Here is a 25,383-nt window from a genome sequence, read left to right as displayed (position 1 = left end):
ACTATCCATTTACAACCATAAAAGGCCATTCAAACGTCTGTCATTACAATCCACCAATATCAGTAAATATGCAAAATCTCTGCAAAAGTAAGTCATCTAAATAATTCCACATTAAAGGCATCTCCAACCAATGAAGAGGTTGCTGCTAGGAAACAACTTTATATTTCACTGTTTCATCTACAAATAAAGTGGCTGTTGCCCTTGAAGAATAAATTGCCTATGTTACATTAAAAATGATAAGCTAGTAATATTGCAATAGAGAATGGATGACATACTGATAACAGGTTCATAGTTTCTAGGTATTTCTGCCAAAGAGGACATTCTCAGGACTGCAGCATCCAACCCCCTTTAAAGTACACCTTTTACACACACACACACACACACACACACACACACACACACACACACACACCTAGCTGGAGCTGACCAGTGCTAATTTTTCAATTTCAGGAGGGGTGGCAACAAGTCGAAGACAAGTCAACCAATCAAATGCGGAGGCTTATAATGAAATAATGAACAGACTGATACTGTTTGAACATCATTACATTTAAAATAGCTAAAGGCTGCAGCATACATCTAAAAACACATAACTCAATGTTTTGAAGCCTGCACAGTGAAGGACAACAACAGTCAGAGTTATAGCAGTTTCCAGCTTATTTTAAAAACTCACTGCAGTGAAATCATACAACTCCCAACATACTGGTGCAGCGACAAGATGTACAGGAGCTTAGTTTTCCCAGATGTCTTCTATTCCAGTAACTCCAACATGCTAAATCACACAATGGCATGCAAACAGGATCAAGATGGAGGCATGTATGTCCTCCAATACAGCTGGATTTTAACACAACCTAGGCAAGCAAAAACAGTTTTGCTTCATGACAACCTCTTCTCTAGATAGCAGTTTTTAAAATATCAAATATTTAATGGGAGCTACACTCAAATCAGTGCTGTTTGCACATTTCCAACCTGGACTAGGTGACAAGATAAAGTTGTCAATATGGTTGGTCAGAGGAAAGGCAGAAGCATCCCCCCCCCCCCGAGTTTACTCTACAATCAGAGAGGGAGGTGTAGAACTAAATGTCACTTTAACTCCTGGTGGAGGAAAAGGATGCCTTATGACACTTTTCACTTACTAATACAAAGCAAGCCATCCCGACACAAGTGTGCATGTACCATCACTTTAGGAAGCTGACCATCTCTACACAACATCTCTCCAAGGGAGCAGGAAATCTTAGCCAACCACCAGGGACTGAGGAAGACTCAAGAAAGCCTGGACCATTGTCACCCCCTTTCCCTTCACTTCCAGACACACAATGATATAGACATGTCACTAGACTCAGTCCAAAAGGAAAAGGAAGACCCTACCAATGATAGGAGGGAGATGATATAGGGTTAGGCAGGAACAATCTGGGGAGACTGAGAGAGAGAGAGAGAGAGACTAATCCAGATAACAGACTTTGAGAGTTGAAAGGTACTACAGATATAAAATGGTGAGTGGAAAAGAGCAGAAGGGGAAAAAAATGAAGAAAAGAATTGCAGCTTAACAACAGGGTATAGTATATACAGTCAGAAAATAAAAGATGCCACATAATACATCTCTGGATAGTAAGGAGCTGACTAAAATGAACTATAGAAAGTCAATCCCTGTTGATACCAAAACAGACTTCATCACATACTACAACAGCAGGACTCTGCTGCTTCGATCTCACAATGTTGCAACTTTCAGTCATTTCCTAGCGTCAACCTGCCTGCAAAAGAGAATGTGTAAATAATTCCACCTCCTATCATGAAAATAAAAATGAATGACACATTCCATTCTTGTGCACAAATTGAGACATAAGTTATGAATGCAACCCTCCACCCCCACCCAGTAGTATGTGGAAGTGTTGTAACTTCTGTTTGACACCAACTACAGCTATTCTAATGATGGGTGTAGTGCTTTGCCTTTTACTTAGTTTGGCTCACCCCTGGACCCCAGAAAGTGAGATTGGGAAGCACCATTGTTATCACTTTTTCTAATAAGAATAACTGGAATCATACTGTAGATAATTTGAGGGTCCTACTAATTGGGCAAAGCATTTATGAACTGTTTCTGTCCATTAATAGTACAGGAGGCAGTCCTGGGGTAAATTTTCTTTTTCCCATCCACAGAACCAAGTTGCATTTGAACAAGGATGAACTTTGTTTTACGCAGATGGGGAGTGTGTTCCAGAGCAGTGGTATCCTCTGTGAGATACACCTGTCCCAAAACCTTTCTGTTAATGTTGCAGAAGAGGTTAGAACCACAGACAGACTTATAAATGCCCTGGTAGTAGTTAGTGAAGTATATAACTATAAACCTATTAACCTATATGTGGTGGGAGAGAGAGAAGAGAAATTGCAGAGTGTAAAATGGAACAGCTAAAAAAGAAAAAAGATGGTAACATCCATACTTCGCAACATGCCAGAGCAAGAAATCTGGACAAAGCCAAAAATAATGGGAGGAACAAAGGCCCCAAAATAGGGACAGATTTTAAATATTGCTCCTATATACTTATTATTATTTAACATTTGTTAACCAGGTTAGTTCATCTGAGCCAATGGCCCATTTTCAGTGGAGACCCGAGGAGAAAAACTCCAGCAATACAAACAATAGTGACTTGAATAACAGGTTTTGTAGTATTATGCATTTTTTGTAAGGATATGAAGTCTGAAATTTAACACTGTCATTATTCATTATTTAATAACTTCAATATTCAATGATTTTCTAGAAAAACACAGATTTTATAAGGAACAGACCAAAAATATAAGCCAAAAATCTGGAAGGTTCAGGTATGGTAACATAATGGAGAAAAGTGGTTGTGGAGAAAAATGACAGTCAGGAATAAAAGCTAGAGAAAAACGTGCCCGATAGAAAAATAATTATTCTACTAAATATTTAAATGATGACTAAATCATAACTAGTTGAGGTAAACAGATCATGTGATTAATTTAGATTCAGACAGGTGAAAGACCAGCAGAGACCAGTTTTTTTACTTCAGTTCCATTTTTAGATATGAACATAAAGTTGAGATTGTCACCAGCAATACTATTGGATTTAAATAGTGAAGGAAGTGATTTATCTGAAGAGTTCTTGTTATATTACCCCTAATAATACACACACACACACACATACATCTATATATATATAGATGGAGAGAAAATAAATGCCCTGACGGTGTGATTTAAATTTCCACAGATACATTGTCCAAGCATACACAATAAGAACATTGAACAGCCAGTATTTCTATATTTATTTTACTATTGGAGAGCGGTATCCTTTATATTTGTTTTGAATAGTTATTGCTTCATAACAAGCAATGACACTGAAAGGCATAGAACTGTTTCATTTACTATAAAAGCATTTTTCAGGTGAAAAAAATATAATTATCTTGCAGTTTGTTAAAATGTGCAATGCATTATGGGTAAACCAGTACGATATGCAAATAATGTGCCTTTTTGAGTGCAGTTCCTCATCACTATATGCATAGAATATTAACATCTGTACTTGAACTGCCATATAATTTCAACAATGTTACCTCCAACCTCCTCTTCCCCAAAATACACACACCCAGCTTGAAAAATCAACACCAGCAATAACTGTACAGGAAGAACACAAGCAATCAGTAAAAAAAAAGGAAGCACCATCCATAGCAATAACCCTACCGGCTGCCGCAAATTACAATGCTGATGGCCCTAGACACCAAGTAGTAACCATCGTGTTATACAAAATATGAAGTCTTAGGTGCATACCTCTCAACATCTTAACACAATAAGTCTGGACAGAGACAAAAATAATTGGGAAGGCAAACAAAGGTCCAAAATCAGGAACAGGTATTAAATAGCGATCCTGTAAACTTAGAAAGCTGCTTAAATAGCAAACTTTATGTTAGCGTGCATTTACCAAAAGTTATGAAGTCAAAAACTCACAGCTCTGTCATTACTCATTACTTAGTGACTTTAATCCTCAGTTAGCCAGAAAACTACAACTTTTATGAGGAACAGACAGATTAAAGTTTAAGCCACAAGCTGAAATCTTAACTGAGTTATGGCTAGACACTGCTGCATTGGAGCTATTTGGAGGCATTCAAAACAAATTGCAGACTAGAAGCTGAAACCACCAGAAACGTAACAGTACAACACAGACACACACAAACCTGCATCTGAGACTGGAGCTTGCTAAGTCTTCTTACAAAAACGGAGCTTTGATGTGGAAAAACTTCTGCGCAGTTTTATGTTTTTGAATTTACGTTAGCACCAGGGGCAGCAACATCCTAGACCTGGTCATTACCAACATGGGAAACCGGTGTTCCACACCAGAGGTCAATTCCTCGTTGGTCAGATCCGACCACAAGCTAATCAGCCTAGACATCCACATGCCACCCCCAATTAGGGAAACCATCGTAAAAAACTTCTCCAAAGCCAACTTCACACTTCTTAAGACAGAAGTGGCAAACTTCATGACACCCATGCAGACGGACAATAGAGGTATGACTGCCGAATCCTACACAAATGCACTTTATAAGCACTTACATGAGTGCATGGATCATGCTATCCCTAATAGAACTAAGATGTTATCCTCCAAAAAAAGGAAGTCAATCTGGTGGTCCTCTGCCATAAACAAACTTTACAACAGAAGAAATAAACTATTGCAAAAAAGAGTAAAATCCCATGACTGGAGGAACGCCCTGGTCAACCTCAGTAAGAATCTGAGATCCCTCAAAATCCTCCAAAGCTAGTTAAGAAAACAAAATTACCACCGACTCTAAAGACAACTACAAAGCATTCTATAGCTATATCAAGAATCTAAATGGGAACACTCAGATCTGCTCTGAGTTACAGCACAATGGCACTAAATATACAGAACCAACTGATATTGCCAACATCCTATCAGACGGGTTCAGTGCTAACTTTACCCCCCTCTCACCCCCTAGAGGGATCATCTCTATACACCGGAAGAATGCGAAGTTCCTATAATCACGGCTGCACAGGTAAAAACACACTCTCCAAAGCCAAGAACACAGCATCCATGGGACCTGACATATCCCAGGCTGCGTTCTACATGAACTACAGAATGAACTGGCACCCTACCTAAGTACCATGTTCAATCATAGCCTCACCTCAGGCTTTGTACCCACTGAATGGTGCACCGCGACGGTTATCCCACTCCACAAAGGGAGAGCCACGACGGACCCCGGGAACTACTGCCCCATTAGCATGATGAGCCTGGTCTGCAAGGCCATGGAACGTATCATCGTGGAACTCATACACAAAGACATTGGTGATCTGCAAACTCTTGACCCTACTCAGTTTGGATTTGTAAAAGGCAGATCATGTCTCCTAAACCTGATTGACTTCTTTGAAGCAGTCACCAAAGCCATAGATGAGGGTAAAATGGTTCACACAGCTTATCTATATCTCGCCAAGGCTTTCGACACCATCCCCCACTCTGGAATTATAGATAAGCTCACTAAACTAGGTATAAATCCCTATGTCACAAGATGGGTTGCCAACTGGCTCACGGACAGAACCCACACTGTGAAAGTAGCGGATTCCAAATCCGACATCAGACCAGTGACAAGTGGAGTACTACAGGGTTCAGTCCTGGGTCCTCTCCTGTTTGGTATCTACTTCTCAAGTGCAGGCCAACACAGAAGGTCTTTGGCTAACAAAGTTTGCAGATGACTGCAAACTAGGAGCCATAATCGAAACTCCTAACGATGTGGACAAACTACAAAAGGGCCTCACTGAGACAGATACCTGGTGTCAAAGCCATGGCCTGAAGCTCAATGCCGAAAAGTGTATTGTCATCCCTATTGGTAAAAACTCTGTACGCATGAACTACCACATAGCTGGTAGTCTACTTAATGCCGAAAATGTGATGAGACCTTGGGACACAGGTGGACAGTAGTCTCTCCTTTAATCACATCACCACAGTGGTCAGGAAATCCTTCTACATAGCTCATCTCAGCTCATCTCATCACAAAAGGATTCTCATACTGAAAAAGAGGTCATTGTTCCCCTCTACTCATCACTCATTAGACCCATTATAGAGTACAACGCCCCTTTTGGTATGTAACTCACAGACATCTACAACAACTGGAAAGACCACAGAAATACCTCACAAAGAGGATTACTGGCCTCAAACAGATGCCCTATGCAGACAGTCTCAAAAAACTACAGCTTTACTCCATCGCATATCGCCTACTCAGGGGCAATCACTGCCTAACATACAAAGCTATGTCAAACCCAGAGCTGTTGGACATGCTCCACTTAATGAAATCCCAATCCCTCCGAGCTACACACTCTAGGGACCTAAACCTTGTCACCACAATAAACAGAACATGCTGGAGGGATAGATTCCTGTCCCAGAGACTTCCCATACTCTGGAACAGACTACCTATCTATGTCAAACAGAGCTCCTCATTAGCACTCTTCAAGAAAAATCTTGATGATTGGATGGGAAATTCACCCCAGGGATCACTTCTGGGGCTCTGCTTGACAGGGGCACAGGAAAATAATTTTCTTGGGTGGCGAAAGCCAGGGTACATTTTTTGGCTAGGCTTGTATGGGCCCTAGGGCCAGTAGCCTAGTACCTACCTATGAACCTATGCATTGGTCCACCTATAGGTCTTACAGCTGTAAAAATGAGGGTGGGCACCCCCTCCCCCTCGCTCTATGGTTCCCGCGTCTGTGCATAGATAGATATAATTTAATAGGTTTACAGTGAAACCGTGTAAATTTCAAATAAAAACAAGTTTGATATTTTGTTGCAAAGAGACAATTTGCTGATGAATCACAGCAATGTAAGACATCTATAATACACACTCATTAGTGTAAAGAACACCATTACACATAAAACTAAAAACAAAATAAAAATGGAGAGATCTGTCTATACTTAACGTAGCCACTTTGTTGAACAGTATATTTATATTTACACATTTTACTGATGTACATACATACAAATATTGAAACAGCTGATAAAGAAATGAGGAATAAATTAAATTATTTCAAACAGAGGATAAGTTTAACTCGTGGTACCTTGGAGTGTATAGCACACATCTTTGTTGTTTTCATTACTTATTAAAGTAAACAATTATGTTTGTTTACAGGTACCTTTCTTATGTGTGTATATAGTTTGTGCTCTTACAGGACAAAAACACAGTAGACATTATTCTGAAAGGAAAAATAGTACTGTGTGTAAAGCTAAACCTTGCAGTAATGACATTCAGATGAGATGGGTTATTATTTATTTTACATTTGTTGACCATGACTGTCTGACTAAGCTCACAATATTTTACAGCAGAGGCCCAGGGAGAAAAGCTCCGAATTATACAAAACAATTAAAACATTAAATAATTGAGATATATAAGTGGATAACAGATCTCATACAGTAGTTACAAAATTATACCACACTAAAAACAAATGGATGATAACAGCAAAAGCATAGGAAGTAAACTGTTTTATAATAAAGGTTTGTAAATCTAACGAGCAATAGGCAGTGTATTACAAAAGCTTAGGACATTACATAGACGCTACATAGAGTGGATATAAAAAGTATACACACCCCTGTTAAAATGCCAGGTTTTTGTGATATATAAAAAGAACACCGCAATAAATCATTTCAAAACTTTTCCCACCTTTATTGGACCTATAACCTGTACAATTAAATTGAAAAACAAAAAATCAGTTAGGGGGAAAAATATAAAAACTAAAAAAAAAAAAAATACACTGGTTGCATAACTGTGCACACCCTTAAACTAAAACTTGTGTGTACACACCCTTAAACTAATACTTTGTTGAAGCACCTTTTGATTTAGTTACAGCATTCAGTCTTCTTATGTACACACCTGCCATCAATTAAAGAAACTGATTAACCCCAAATAAAGTGCAGCTGTCCTAGTAGGATTTTCCTAGATTTTCCTGACATTTACTCAGTTGCCTGCTACAGCAAAAGCCATGGTTCACAGAGAGCTTATAAAGTATCAAAAGGATCTCATTGTTGAAAGGTATCAGTCAGGAGAAGGGTACAAAAAAATTTCCACAGCATTGGATATACCATGGAACACAGTGAAGACGGTCATTAAAAAGTGGAGAAAATATGGGACAACAGCGACGTTGCAAAGAACTGGACATCCCTCCAAAACTGATAAAAAGACCAGATGAAAACTGGTTAGGGAGGCTGCCAAGAGATTTACAGCAGCACTGAAGGAGCTGCAAGAATTTCTGCCAAGTACTGGTTGTGAACTAGATGTGACAGCAATCTCCCATATTCGCCATATGTCTGGACTATGGGGTAGGGTTGCAAGACGAAAGCCTTTTCTTACACAGAAAAACATCCAGGCCCGGCTAAAATTTGCAAAACAATACATTGTCACCCAAAAGCATGTGGGAAAATGTGTTCTGGCCCGGTGAGAACAGGGTCCTTGGTATATAGTAAGGTTTCATTTTTAATGGATAGGTATTAAGATATTTTGCTTTGTTTTTGGATGTAAGAAGGTACGAAGGAGGGATTTTTATTTTAGATAATAGGATATTCATTGGAAGGATAGATGCAGAGATAGCTATGGGTTTGTAAGAAAAGCTATGTGAGTGAGGGTTTGTTGTGCTTGTATTTGCCCTAAGAAAAACAATCAGCCAATTGAGCATACACTTGTGTACTCCATTCACATGGAAGAGCACCAGCAGGGTTCAAGATGATCAAACATATTGGAAGGTGAAATATGTGTTTACAGGTTACGCCCAGGTTCTACAAATAAACGACGACAATGTTAGGTGAGATAGAAGATGTTATTTTTCAGCTATCTTTCATAAGTGATGTACTTCCATTTTCCAGATTTCTTGATGTTCTATGACGTCCTTGCCCACTGCACACGAGACTCTGCCACTATGCTAAATGAGCGTGGAATCTAACTAAGCATGTGGTATATATATTTGGGGGTCCAAGCTTCAGCACTCTACTGTTTTCTTCAATACAGCCCTCACCTGAAGCTGGGTAAGCAGGGTACCCTTCCCACGAAAGAAAACTGTTCCTTCTTAAGTACCACTCTGTGGTAAAACTGTGTGAGTGGACTTCTGTGTTGTAGGCACAGTATTTGTTAATGTTGCAGGCATTGTACTACATTCTATTCTGTGGCTCCTGAGGCTGGAGCCAGCCACTGGTTCTTTACCTCCTGATCAGTCATAGCCTATGACTGTCAGGAGGTAAAGAACCAGTGGCTGGCTCCAGCCTCAGGAGCCACAGAATAGAATGTAGTACAATGCCTAGGTTTCTCCTAATTATCATTAGCAGTCTTATTTTAATCAGCTAACTGCTCCACATAGGGCTGATAAACACCAAGCCATGGAAAACAATCTGCTCTATTACTGATGACATATATTTTGGAGTCTGTCCCATAAGGCTCGCACTGCCTTCCCATGCCTTTGTGCAGCCAGCTGATTGCTTGCCAGGTGTAATGTGGCCTTCTACCTGTTTTAATCAACCTCTAACAGTAGCAAGGTGTGTGCCCTCCATTGTTTTACTGCTATGAGACATACAACTGGACAACCTTGCATCTTCCTATTGTCTCTAAACTGCTGTAGTACCCTTTTGTAAGCCACCTAATTACCTGTACTGAGGGTGTTTTATCTGTTATTCTCATACGTCCACTGATACTGAGAATGTATCTGTACCCACACTGGTACTGGTGCTGTTTCCTGTGCCACTCTCTTGAATTGAGCCTACTGTGAAAGCAACATAGTGTAAAATATCCAATTATTCTTCACCTCATCCTTTTTGCTGATTGCTCCCTGCCTGACCTAAACATATGTTGTCCAATTTTGAGTTGGGAGTACCTTGTTTGCCTTCTCTTTGTATATCCAGGAAGAACTCCAACTATGTAATGGTAAATTAATGTCTGCATGTAATTACTCTTGGCCACCTACTGCTGAGCTTGCTTCCTCTTAAGTACCTCCCACACCAATTTTTTAGGAATATGGCAACAGTTATCCTGAAAAAAATGCAGTGCAGTCTGAGAGTGTGCCATCACACAAGTAAGATCTCTAAAAATTTAGATGTCTGAAGGCAAGAATACTCTTGTTACTTGATAGGTTCATTGGTGGTTACTAGGCTACTGACCCAAAGGTCTTTATAAGCCTAGCCGTGTGTACCCAATATAATTCTAGAGAAACCAATACAAAGGATCTAGCTTAAACTCAAGATCTTAGTTAGCAATGGCCACCCATATCTAGGAGGGTTATAGGTGAAATTCCTGACATGGAATTTATGGTTTTCCATCCAGTCATCCAGGCTACACACAAACAGGGTCATAGAGGGCTTTGTGTTATGTAAACTGGCAGTCTATTCCAGAGGAGTAGCAACCTCTGAGAGACATATCTGTCTCTCCAGCAGGCCCTATTTATGTCACAGGCCAGATTAAGTTCCCTGGAGCAAGTGACCCTTATCCCATTTGAGTTGTGGATGTGCAGCATTTCCATTAGGTTTGGATGTGAGACTGATCTGCAGGTCAGGCACAAGTCTTTAAGTAGTCAGTACGCAACTGAGTACAGTGATGGTGACTTCTATGTGTCAGTGTATGACGTGGTGGAGACCCTGTAATTTTCTTGGTTAGAAATCTCTGAGGTGTCTCAAGTTGCTGCAGGTGCCTGGTAAGGTACATACCAAAGGGAGCCTTGTACTCCATTATTGGCCTGATAGGGGTCGAGTACAGGGGTGTTTTGACCTTTTTTGCTGTTGATATGACCTCTTTTGCTCTTGAGGCAGTGGCTTTGATAATGGGGTGAGCAACATAGAATGCCTTCCTTACCACAGTAGACACATGGTGGTCAAAGTTTAGGCTGCAGTCAGCTTGCATTCCCAAGTCTCTCACTACTGAGTTGTTACGTTAGGGTATTATATGATAGTCTGCAAGGACATCATTTTTACCGAAGGGGATGATAATGCATTTTTAGCACTGAGTTTGTCCACAGCTTTGGCACCAACCATCGATATGTGTAAGTCCCTCTTGAAGTATATTGACATTGATTTGGGGATTCAGTGATTGCACCTAATTTGCAGTCACCAGCAAACTTAGTCAGGCACAGCCCCTCTGTTTTTGCCTGAATTTCTGAGAAGTATATTCCAAACAATAGGGGGCCCAGCACTGACCCCTGTGGAACCTCACTGCTGACAGTTCTGCTTGTTGAAGTAAAGTCCCCAACTTTGACTGAGTGTGATCTGTTGGTGAGCCAGTTAGCAACCCACCTGACAACATAAGGGTTGATAATCAACTGGGAGAGTTTATCAATGATGCCCAAATGTGGGACTGTGTCAAAAGCCTTTGCTAAGTCAAGGTAGGTTGTATGGACAGATTTCCCTTAATGTATGGCTCTGGTGGCATTTTTGAAGAAGTCTACTAGGTTTAACAGGCATGACCTGTCTTTTACAAAACCAAGCTGTGTTGATGAAGGGTTTGGGGATCACCTATGTCCTTATTTATAGGCTCAGTGATGATTCGTTCCATGACCTTACAGATGAGGCTGGTTAAGCTTATGGGTCTTTAATTCCTGTAGTTTGAGTCGCACTTTTAATACTCTCGTCAAGTAGCATATGACAAATGAAAAAAAACTGTTACTTGTAAAACTAGCAATAAAGGGTCAGTGACACGAAAGCTGTTAGGAGCAGCTATACTTTCAACTTAGTCAAAATACCTCCTGCATGTCAGTGTATGAGTGTGTGCATGTGTATATGTATATATCTACCAACACACCACACGTACAGGTGTGTGTACGTTTGTATAAACGGAGACAAATTCAGAAACAGATGTGTGTGTATATATATATATATATATATATATATATATATATATATATATATATACACACACACAATTTTGTGCATGTGTGTAGACATACAAATATATGTCTATCTATAAAGATATACAACAAATAAATTTTAAACAATCAAAGCAATAGACATGATAAACACAATGACACATGCATTTATTTATGTATTTAAATTATCTGTTTCCATCTTGATAAAGGGGGTAAGTGGTCTCATCAACACAGCCATCTGTGTCACAAAAGAGGCAAGTTTGAGAAAAGTTATAATTCCAAGGTTAACAGTGAAGTATACCACTAAAACAATTACTTGCACTGTATACAAAGTTTTAATGAAATACAAGCATTATCTATCTCTCAACTGTACAGATTTTCGCAGAATGTACAGATATTTCCCTCGTATTTTTGATCCGCTTTTTCATAAAATTGAGGTTTTCTGGCAAATTAGTAGCAAATCATTTAAGACTGAAGTTAGAAAATAATGGTAGAAGTACGAGTTTCTGACTTCATACCCTTCAGAATATTCATGCTAAATCAAAACCTGTTATTCTAGCAACTTTCTAAGTTTGTAAGAGCAATATTTAAAAATTACCCCTGTTTTTGGACCTTTGTCCCATTTTTATTTATGGCTTTGTCCAGATTTCTTGTTCTACGAGGGTGAGAGGTATGATATTTATCACATATCCAGTATATACAAATTTGACAAGATATCCAAGAATGTCATGAATTGCAAGCTAGTCAGTAAGACACAGCAAGGCTGTGGTTTTACAACCACATGAATATATATTTAGATTGCATATTGCATACATACTTATTTGTTTTATTTATTTTACATTTGTTGACCGGACTAGTCTAACTGAATATATGTCCATTTTCAGTAGAGGCCCGGGGAGATAAGCTCTGTGAAAACAAAAACAAAATCATATATTCAAAAATTCATGTATACAAAGCACATTGCAGGTACAGTACAGAGAATCAAAGAAGGCAGAAATTCATAACATGGTGCAAAAAATGCAGGTACAGTATAAAATGCAGGTTTAATACATAATATAAAAAAGAAGGCAGCTTATTGTATAATTATATTAGTAAAAAAGTTGTCACAATAATAAGTTATGCACACGGGTAGGAAAATACAGGGAAATATAGAGACGTTTGCCTCAACTTTCAAATGGTAACTGGTGTAACTCTACTGCAGTCAAATATTCAGAAAAATAGTAAAAGTTCCAAACATTTTACCACAGTGCAGGGAAGAAAGATGATAAATTCAGTTGGATGGAATCAGCATTATACAGACAGTTAATGTGTGATTCCTGAAGGGTGTCAGCTAATGGGAAAATACTTTTAGTACAGTAACACAATTCAATTTCAAAATTGTCTGACATGTTTTTATTGAAACATTATAAGATTTTATTCTTCTAGAATCTTAGGATATTTGCAACTCAGTGGGTTTGTTTCCAAGCTGCAACTGTCCAAAGCAATGCTGTCCTGTGAAATGTGGAAAACTTGTCATATAAATGTACGTCTGCATTAGTACATGCACTAGTAAGCAACACTGTTGCTGACTATATGAAAAATAATTACCAGTGAAGGGAAAAAAAACATGTGCCAACAAGCATGAAATAAAAAACAAACAAAAGAAAATACAATTGCTCAAACTGGGGTAATCATTCCACTAAGTTTTACAAAAACAAAAGCAAATACTAAAGATGCAATTTCACTGCTGCAAAAGCTTCAGATCTGAGTGTGACTAGATAGATTCTCTGGCTGAGGCTAATCCAGTCAGTCATTCAGATAATCTAATAGCCTATGGGTGGGGGGAAGGAAAATACAAAAGAGCAAACGCTAAACCGTTAGCATTTCCTGTAATGACCATCCCCCACTGACATTTGTGAAAGCTGACCTACAGTATGCTAACACTTTCTCTGAAGATCCTGCCTCTCATTGAACATGTGACTTACACTGCACTAAAAAATAAACAAAATACTCTAGCAAGCACCTAATTTTAGAAACGAGATAGTGCCCCTTTAAGTTTTACCTGTCTAAAAAGTTAGGTTTTAGTGGAGAGTCGCTATTTTTAAAACAGCAAGACAGCTGCCGTAAGTTAACAGTACGGTTGGCTCATTTTGAAAGTATACAGTAAGTGTAACCTTAGTATGCCAGATTGGCTTAGCTGGTGGCTATATATATATATATATATATATATATATATATATATATATATATATATATATAGTAAGATATCACAGAAAGTTAATGGACAGGGAGGGAGGTGAGTACATTCTTAGGAAGCCAGTGTTTATAACTCAATTTTGCAGTTAAGTGTAATGCTTCTTTTTTGTGTTTGTGTGCGTGTCTAGAGCTAGTCATACCTAAGGCAGCAGAATTCATGTGCCATACACTGTCTGAATATGCAAATGCAAGCGCACACACACACACACACACACACACACACACACACACACATATCTGTGTTTGTGTGTGTGCATGCGTGCATTTGTGTATGTATATATATATAGAGCTAGCTAGAGATAGATTTATAAACTGGGCAGTTCCTCCCCTTAGACTGCTAGGCTAAAGTTACCCATCTTATCTACCTGCCTCTTTACTGCACAGTGCACTGCCACAAATACTCAACTTCTTTTTTTTCCATACTCATTGGCATTCCTTATTTTAACCCCTATTTCACCAAGCACTAAATATCAGTTTACTTTACCATATGTTGCCAGCTTGATAGCATGCTTTACTGACTACTGTTTGTTTCTTCCTATAGATTGTTCATGTAAGAACTGCAAGTATCTACTTATTTCTCTCCCAAAACTGTATACTGCAGCCAGCATGTGTCAGGTCTCTCACCTACCTCACACAACTATGCCAAACGGCACTGTAAAACAAGCACACCTTCTTACACTGAGGTACTTTCCTTGCCTAAACCACAGAGGCCTTCTAGGTGATGGTTTGGCATACAGGACACTCAGTATCTCACTAACAGTCAAATAACATACACAGATCATACAGAAAACTGAGCTACAAAATAGTGTAGGCCAAACCCCTTAAGGAAAAATAGTCAAGACAGTACATCTGGTAACCTCCTGGGTGACTTCATAGCTAGACAGAGGTGCACTGTTCATCAAGCTGAGCAAAGAAAGAGTGATGGTTAGCCGATTCTCTGGAGCCTGGATCTTCAGTGACTGTAGCCCTCAAGTCCCTTCACCCTAAGTACAAATATGACACATTCATTGTACACATGGAAGTGAATGACGTGAGACATACTTCCTTGGATCATATGACATGGAGCATGCTAAAGCTCTCAGAATATGCATGTGAAATTAGAGTGAAACTAGTGTGAGGCAAGTATTTTTATTTTATTGTATTCTCTTTTGTTTACCAGGTTAGAACAGATGTTGAGCAGTATCCTACCACCACAATACAATAAAAGATAACTTAAATACTTGGCTTAGCTGTCTGGTCTAAGGGGATCTAGTATATATCAACATGGGAGGAAATGACTAAATACCCTGTCTGTTATGCAAGGGATGGTCTGCAACTTTGTTTTCATGGCTTCCATATATTGATCAGGACCTCTTCTTCACCCATAGTGCCTTTTTTAGGCAAGGTCAGTCTCCTAAAATTATCTGTATAGGTATGCATAATCAAAACTGTATAAAAGTAGTACTGCTCAATACCAAAAGCCTAAACAAGAAGTTGTACTCCCTACAGGCATTATTAACTCTTGAAAATATAGCTTTACATACTTTATGAAACATGGTTTCATGGCAGTAAGAGCACTCCCACAGTGCAGAGTTTCAGTGCCTATCACTATTTCAGACCCAACATAGAAAATTACAGTGTTACTTATTTATTTTGCACTTGTTCACTAGGGTGGTCCAACTAGGCAGCAAGCCCCTATTCACCAGTGTCCAAGGGTGAAGAGCTCCAGTAAAAAAAAAGTTAATGTAACAAAATTTGAACTAAAGTACAATAGCAAATTATACAAGTACTAGTTTAATATAATATCAATAAACTGATTATTTATTTATTTACATATATATACATGTATATTTATATATACTCTTGTTTTTTACCAGTTGATGTCCATGTTACATAATGTTTTTAAGTAATGTCTAAGCACAAATCCAACAACAACAAACCACTGAAAAATGAACCAGCAACCCAAAGAGGCTCAAAATTCCACGAACACTTTATTTGGAATCCACTCTTGAAGTGCGATAAAATTACATACACTTTTCGTTGCGAAACATAACGCTAACTTCTTCAGAAGACAACAAATCTGTACTAATTATACAAGGTATTTATATAGTAGCCTTCCACTAAATCCTAACCATTCAATCAATTAGTTAATTAATTGAACAATTAACGAAAATCGGACTCACGCAACTTAAAAACATATTCTAAACTTTAAATATAAACAGAAATTCGTTATATATGAAACATACATTAATATTATAGCTGTCCATTCATTACAGCATGTTAGCCTATAAAAACTAAACCGGAACGACACCAACGCTGTTACCCTAAACATCAAATCAATCACATTACTTGTTTACATGTTAAATATTCAGGTTTTAAAAAAGGTATAAAAATATATATAGCCAAACTATTTAAGAAAAATAATTAATTCATAAATCATTTAAAAACACTAATAGAATGAACGTTTTAAAATTGTGTCCATACTATTAATTAATTCACAATATAGATAAAATGGTTCCAGATAAATATTCATAAATAATCGTAAATTATAAATATTAATATAAGTATATATACAGAAAAACACTATAAATATATATCTATAAAAATATGCATATAAATATATATATATTTATAAATTAATGTAGTTGATACTAGTATCTAATATTAAGCAATGAATTAGTATATATTAAAACAAATAACCACAATATGTAGATGTTATAAAAACCTATATAAAGACCAAAGGAACTAGCAACTTCGTATCTAAAGTAATATGAATCGAATATATCATAAATTACCTCTCCAAATTCTTAAGCCTTAAAATGCATTTAATAGAAGACATTTCATTAATCCCAGGGAACTGGTTGGCATTCGTTTTCAATTGCCATATGAGCTCTTTTCTCTCCAATTTTAAGGGCTCGTAGCCTCCCCTAGGGTCATCCGGTACTTGGTCAATTGCTTTAAATTTAAAAAAATGTCCCTCATTTGCATGACAATGCCTAGCGAGTGCATTTTCCAACTTCACCTTATTAATACTGTACGTATGCTCGTAAATCCTTTCATGTAACTTTCTATCAGTTTTACCTATACAGAAGGCTGCACACTTTACACATTTAGCCATATAGACTAATTGTCGGCTACTTTAGATACGATATCTCTATTGTGAATTAATTAATAGTATGGACACATAATTTTAAAACGATCATTCTATATATACTATAATATTAATGTACGTTTCATATATAACGAATTTCTGTTTATATTTAAAGTTTAGAATATGTTTTTAAGTTGCGTGAGTCCGATTTTCGTTAATTAATTGTTCAATTAATTAACTAATTGATTGAATAGTTAGGATTTAGTGGAAGGCTACTATATAAATACCTTGTATAATTAGTACAGATTTGTTGTCTTCTGAAGAAGTTAGCGTTATGTTTCGCAACGAAAAGTGTATGTAATTTTATCGCACTTCAAGAATGGATTCCAAATAAAGTGTTCATGGAATTTTGAGCCTCTTTGGGTTGCTGGTTCGTTCTTCAGTATTTTTAAGTAATGTACTAATGGAGTTAAATAATGTTTTTCAGTATTGTACTACTGGAGCTTTTCGCCTCTGGTTTCTACTGAAAAAGGGCTTCGCCCAGTCAGACTAACCTGGTTAACAAATGTCAAATATTGGATCGGGAGTGTCCGACTGGGACGTAGGTCCATTTTCAGCGGAGGCCTGGGGAGAAAAGCTCCACAGTTAAAATAAACAGACAGTAGTTACACTGGATTACATAGCGATTAACAATTTGATTAACATTGCAATTAATTACAAAACATATTTACAGATGAAGAACATAGTACATCAGTAGACAACTAGAATCTTTATCTGCAAAGTACATAACAGACATTAACAAATGTTACAATAAGAAGTTCCTGCTGTATAATAAGTACTAGGCTTATGAGCATCTGAGCTTGCTATAATCAAGGTAGTTAGTGGGGTGGAAAGAAAGGTAGTGGTTGGATGGGGTGGGTGATATTAGAGTGGGAGATGCAAGGGCATAGCCAGCATGTTTTTAGGTGCGCTTTTAGTAAAGTTTTGAAGTGGGTGCATGATGGTATGGAGGTAATTGTGGGTGGGAGGGAGTTTCATAATTTGGCTATGGCACAAGAGAACAGTGCTTCACCAGCAGAGTTATTGGTTTTAGTGATCTGCAAGTGATTTTTGTTGCTGGAACCTAGTGGTCTGGTGGTGTGATAGGGTTGGAGTAGATTCTGGAGGGATGGGACATTTAGTGGATGGTTTACTAGTTTGTGGGCAAGTGAGAGTTGATACCATTGAAGGAGGTGAGGGAGTTCAAGCCAGCCCAGTTCAGCAAGTGAGAGACCGTGGTGACTGCGGTAGGATGCCCCTGTGGCGTATTTGACAATTTTGTTGTAGCAGGTCTCTAGCGTGTTTAGATCGCATTGCCTTAGGTTGGTATATATTGGAGGAGCATAAAGTAGGGTGGAGATAGCTATGGGGCGGTAATTGGTTAGTTCTTTGGAGGGGGCCGCCTTTGTGGAGGGGAATTATATGTGATACTTTCCACAGTGTGGGAACATAGCTTTCTGAAGGAGATCGGTTAATCAAGATGGATACTGGGTAGGCCAAAGCATCAGCTGGGATTTGTAGGTATTCACTTGGGAGGTTGTTTCCTGCTAATTTGGTGGGCTTAAGTTTAGTTGAGTTTTTTTATGTTGGAGGTCGGAACAGGAGGAAAAGAGAACCCAGTGGGGAGATTACTAGTTGAAGGTGTGGGTTGGAGGGGAGGGGGGTTGTGTTGTTTAGCTAGTGATAGTATGGTTTGTGTGAAGTGTGTGTTGAATGAGGTAGCAATATTTTCGGAGGAGTGAGGGATGTTAGGAGGAGGGGGTACTGACTTTACCTGGGTGAAGAATGGAGTTTATGGAGGACCAGAATTGTTTGGCGCTGTATTGGGAGGAGTCTAGGGCAGACTGGTAGTATTGGAATTTGTCCTGTTTTATTAGCTTTTTGACTCTATTGCGTAGTAGTATGACAGTACTGATGAAGAATATATTAGTATACATGTACAAGGCTTTCAGAGTAAGACACAGTGTGATGTAAGACGGGCACTACGTCATGCCCATCTTGATTACTGTTGTCACAGCAGTCTGGATGCAAGAGTTTGTGAATAAAGGTAAGATAAGATTAAGGAGCTCAGGTAGAGTACTGAGGGTAGGAAGTAGTACTGAGGGTTTGAAGGGTGGCCTAATGGTTAAAGTGTTTGCCTTACAAACACAAAGTGCAGGGTTTGAGTCTCACAAGGGATAATTGGCTAGGCTTAAAATGGCTCACAAGGGCAGTTAGCTTAGTACTAACCTATGAACAAATTGATTTATGGGTGAGAGGGTGGCCTAATGGTTAAGGTGTTTGCCTTGCAAACACAAGGTACAGGGTTTGAGTCTCACCAGGGATAATTGGCTAGGCTTAAAATGGCTCGCAAGGGCAGTTAGCCTAGTACTAATCTATGAATCTATGAGTAGAAGTGCAAATTGCTAAGTCGAATGGAAGGTTGCTTAGTACTCTGAGCCAAAATGAGTTAAAGAAAAGCAGGCAGTATAGTGTAGGAGATATAGATGATGAGTAATGAAACACAGGGGAGAAAGGTTAAGATATATTGAGTAGGTAATGTAGCAGATACAGACACAGAGTAATGAAAACATTGGGTAGAGAAGTAGAGTAGGGTGGGAGAGAGGTAGAGGTGGTTAGAAAGTAAGAGTGAGTTTTTGGGAGAGTTGGAAGGGGTAGTAATACTATTATCCTGGAGAGGTGCAGCTACAGAACCAGGATGTACAAAGGTGTTCTCTTAGGTGTGTTTTGAAGATGTGGTGATTTGGGAGAAGCCTGAGATCAGGTGATGGGGAAATCCATAAGGATGTTACGGAATTTGAGTATAAAGCAATTCCAGATGTGTTTTGGGTTTTGATGATAGAAAGGAGTTTTGTCCTTTACAGTGTATAGCTCTAGTGAGGTGACCAAGTTGCATCAAACCTTTTAGTGCAGGTTACTTATAATTCCTGTGGGTTAGTCTGTGAAATGAGAGTAGATGAGTATATTGAAGGTGGTTTAGGAGTTCAGTCCAGCTGAGTTGTTTAAGAGCTAGACAGTGGTTATTGGCGAGGGTGTGCCTGCATTCCTAAGAAGCCATCTCACCTCCATTCTGTTAAGCCATGCCGATGACCTTGAACATCTCCATATCCTTTTCGTGGTAAACAGCACTCTGTACCTTATCATGGCCAAGTACTATACCCCTCCATGCCAGCTCCCACCCATAAGGTACATCTAAACAAATTGACATGCTTCCATATCATGTCTAACTATTCCCTGGGGAGACTTCAGCTATCCCTGCATTAACCTGAAAACTAACAGCACCTCAAATAAATACACACTCTGATTCTGGGAAATGATTAATGCTAGCTTCCTATACCAGTTGATTCAAGTCCAACTAGGAGTTCAAAAATATTGGACCTGGTTCGTAATATTGCCACTTTATGCACAGCACCTGCAGTTACCACATCACTAGTCAAATCTGACCACCATTCGATAACACTTACAATAAGGGTATATATCTATATAAATACACACACACACACACACACACACACACACACACATTGTTTGTCTTATATTTGCATATATGTATACCTGGGTTCCATTCAGAAGCTCAAAATACTGAAATCTTGAATTTCAGTATTTCGAGCCTAAGAAGCCCAAATCCACATAATAACGAAAGTTTAGAAGCGCGAAATTCAAAACCTTGAATACCGGAGGTTTTGAATTTCCCGCTTCTAAAGTTCTGCTATGGTTATGTATTCTGGTAAGTGTGTGTGTGAAAGGGTTTGGGTAGGGGCTGTGGTGTGTGTCATTGTGTTTTGTTGCTGTGATGTGTATGCGAAGAGAAAGTAACTTGTGTGGTGTTTTGTGTGTGTTTTTATGTAGTGTGACCTCTGAGTGAGAATATTTAAGTAGGGGGGGTGTGGGGGGTGCAGCCCCCCACATGGTGGGGTAAAGGGGAGCTTGCCCCCTTGCTTTCATGTATTAGAGTGATTGTGTGTGTTTGTGTGGTGGATAGCGTGTGTGTGTGTGTGTGTGTGTGTGTGTGTGTGTGTGTGTAGTAAAACTGCAAAATTCAAAACTTCCGGTATTCGAGGTTTTGAATTTCGTGGTTTAGTTTTCGTTGTTTTGTGGATTCCACTTCTTGGGCTCGAGATGCTGAAATTCGAGATTTCAGTATTTCGAGCTTCTAAAGTGAATCCGTATACCTATATACATATTGCTGTCAGTGGTGTGGCCTGTAGGGCCATTCATGACAACACAAATACACACACAAAAACATATACAAAGGGTATGCCTACATAATGTAACACTATCCCTAATCATCAACTCACATCATATCACTTAACCTCTTAGTGTAAAAAAAATCTAAACAAAGCCTGACAAAATGGGGGAAGACCCAAAAATAGGGAGGGATTTAAATATTTCTCTTATAAACTTAGAATGTTGTTAGAGTAACAGGATTTGTGTTACACATTTTCTGAAGGATTTGAAGTCTGAAAATCAAATGCATGTCATTATTTAGTGATTTAAATCCTCGGATCATCCCAGTGATTTGCCAGAAAACCACATATTTTGAGGAATAGAACAAAAATATGATGCAAAAATCTGGACATCCTGGGAAAATGTGGATATTTGAGACATATGACTCACATTCAGTGAAACCTGAGATCAGTCTTAAACAAGTGTGGACCAAAAAATAAATACTTTATTTGAACTGTGGCAAATAGTTTATGTACTAAGTACAATGGTACATTATAACTTTGTGTACTAGTAACAGTAGCAAGCAGCATGAATACATTGTTTGCTACAGCTATTAAATCTTTTCATTCACCTGTGGCTTCCTGAATGACTGCCTGTACTACACTGGTACCACATCAGCAACTGCTGATCGTACCCCTTATCAGAGAGTGACTAGGGTAGCCACTCCCTTTGCCTTACCCTACTTACAGCGCTACGTAAATAATGCTGTATCGTTAAGAGCAGTCAGGTAATGCTATGCAATTAGCTAGAGAGCAATTCTTGCATGTTAATGGTTCATTATGAGACCATTTATGAAATTCATTCTTGTATAAAAGGTAGGATTTTCTTTAGCTATCGCAAATTCGTTCAGTATCATTGAGGAGGTTCATTGTCTTGTATACCAGAAGACTAGAGCTTGAGTGGAGACTGTCATGCCTAAATTAGATGTAGGTCCTCATGCCTGGAGAGGAAGGAAGGATGTCTCCAGCTGCCTAGATCAGGAAGCTGTAGAAGAATTGTATAACTGTGGTCCTGGAAGGGAATGCTTTGCGAGAGAAACAGATCCATTTGGTACTTCAACAAGTTTACTGTACATTTGGACTTTTACCTAAATGGAGAGAGACTGCGGTGGTGGTGCTGCAGTAGCGTTGTCGCCTCACAGTAAGACGTCTGGTTCGAATCTCAGCTAGAGCGTCTTCTGTGTGGAGATGTGCGTGAATGGGCATACCTTCGTTGAAGGTTGTGCGTCAGGGCCTGCAACTCAGCACGTAAAAATCTACTGCCAATCATTAGTGGACTGGAGTTCCACTGTGGTGACCCCTAACTGCGAAAAGCCGAAAGACACAACCACCTAAATGGGGAGAGAACTGTTCAGGAGTTTCAATTTTCTGTTGGTGAGAATATATTTTTTCTGAAATTTTCTTTGCAACTTTGAGAAGCTTAATTTGTGAGTTGAATAAAATCTGTGTGTGTGTATCAGTGTCTGTTTGCATCTGTATATATGTGTATGCATGGGTCTAGTTCACAAGAAAGAAATCTCACATTGCTGAAGATGAGAAGACCAAGATGAGAACTTTGAAACTTCATGTAAACAAACGACCATGTAGCTGACAAGTTTCCCATGGTAATTAACGACTGGGCCAACAACTAATGGAAACTAGACCGTACCATCTCCAACCTACCAAGGTGGGGGGCTATGCCCCCCACAACCCCCCCCCCCTAACTAAATATACCAACTCCAGGATTGCCCTACAGTGGGGAAAAGGGTAAATTTCCCCTTGTTGGCCCAGTGGTCACGTAAAACAGGAAACGTGCTGGCTGTGTAGTTATTTGTTTAAATGACATTTCGGAGTTCTCATCTCAGTCTTCTCATCCTCGGTAATGTGAGATTTTGTTCTTGTGAAGTAGATCCATATGTACGTATGTATGTACACACACACACACACACACACACACATATATATATATATATATATATATATATATATATATATATATATATATGTGTGTGTGTGTGTATGCATGTATGTAGTTAGGGTGCCAGTCATTGAGCTGAAATGCAAATTGTTGAATTTTACTTTTTCCATTGCATCGAGCACACTGCATGCATGCATGTTTGAATTTGTATTTATATGTGTGAGAATATATTCACGCGTGCCTGTATGTATGATCTACATACTGTCTTAGTTGCTGTCTGTTAGTGTGAGATCACTACTGGTGGGTAAAAAGTTTTCCTTATTCCATACTGTTGTACAATCTCAGAGTTATTAGGGAGTTGGGGTGGGGTAAAACACTGATAGTTTTATTTAAAAATTATGTAAAATAAATAAATAAAAACACTTTTTATATATTTCTTTTTTCTTAGATTAAATGGTTTTAATATATTGAAAAATCAATATAGACCCAGAGAGTGTATGTGTGTGTGTCTCTGGATCTATGCAAAGGCATAGAAATGTCTGTCGTTGACTCACAGATCGTCGACTGAAACTTAACCAATCCATTTCATCAAAAACTCAGAAATATCTTTACCATGGCACACCAGAGGGTAAATTCACCATTGTCCTAACCAGTGTCTGTCATGTAACATGAGAGTGGGCAGCAGAAACCTGAGGAGAAAAGCTCCAGTAGTACAATACTTAAAACATTATTTAACTCCATTAGTACAGTACTTAAAAACATTATGTAACATGGACATCAACTGGTAAAGAAAAAACAAGAGTATATATGTATAACAGTAACTTGGTCGGTTGTTTACCTGTGAGTAAACTCAATATAAATTAAACACAGTACATATCAGAGACAAAGGTAGCATATTGTACATGTTGGAGGTAATAAAAAGTAAGAACAGTTATAAACAAAAATAGGAATATGTTTACAGTAGACGATCATAAGATGGCAAAACAGTAAAGAAGAGGCACAGAAATATAATGAAATACCAAGCAGTACAGAGGAACAGAGGAGATTGTGTAAACTCATTCAAGTCAAGAGAAAAGTATGAGAAGAGAAAGTTAAGTACTTGGTGCAGACACCAGTGGAAAAAGAAAAAGAATCCCAGGAAAGGAAATCAGTGATAGGACTACTGTGGTAGCAGTCAGGATGACAGCAGTCTGTTAGGAGAGGAAGACAGCTTATGTCAGGTCATGACAGAGACATGACAATGATTTGTGGAGTTAATCCTTTATTGCTATTTTAAAGGTCGTAGGGTTGGTGTTGCTTCTGATATTGAGAGGTAATTTATTCCAAGCATTTGCTATGGAATAAGAATAGAGTGATTTGCCAGTGTTTTTATTGGGCTTATACACTTGCAGTAGGTTCTGTTGAGAGCTACGAAGAGAGCGTTTGGCAGTACAGGGCTGGATAAAGGTGGAGAGAGAGGGACAGGAAGATGGTAGATGCAAAACTGAATGAACCATGAAAAACTAGGGTGCTAATATTTGGTGATGAAATTCTAGCCACTGCAGATTTCTTAGGGCGATGCAGTGATGAGTGCAGTAAGGTAGGTTGGAGGCAAATCGAGCAATTTTGTTATAGGTAAGTTCAAGTTTAGTGAGAAGATTAGATTTTAGGTGTATGAGAATAGCGGCTGCATAGAGCAACGTGAGGAGTAGGAAGGCTTGTGCGAGGGTGGAGATCGAACTTTAGATGGTCATCGATAATTACACATAGGAGTTTTGTGTCGGGTTCAGAAGAAAAGATAGTCTTGTTGAGAGAGGAGACAGAAAAGGAAGAAAAAGGAAGAAAAGGAAGAAGTTATGTAGTCCTATCTCGATGTAATTCTTGCTGGATGGGCTGGGAGCTGATATTCGGCTCCATCTCGGCCGATACTAAAGCTCAAGAGCTTTTACTGGCTCGAGGCTAACCCCTATCCCATGGTGCCTCACGGCAATTCCCCAGATCTTGTTTGCCGCGAAAGCTTCAAGGTTGTTTCCTTACTGGCTTGTTGGCTAAGTAATAGATTTATTTGCTAAATCTTGTCCTTTCCAACTTTTTTCTTCATAACATTC

Source organism: Protopterus annectens, chromosome 7.part0 (assembly GCF_019279795.1).
Source record: "Protopterus annectens isolate FY-2018-M chromosome 7.part0, PAN1.0, whole genome shotgun sequence".
Lineage (NCBI taxonomy): Eukaryota > Metazoa > Chordata > Ceratodontiformes > Protopteridae > Protopterus > Protopterus annectens.
This window is presented reverse-complemented; position numbering follows the sequence as displayed.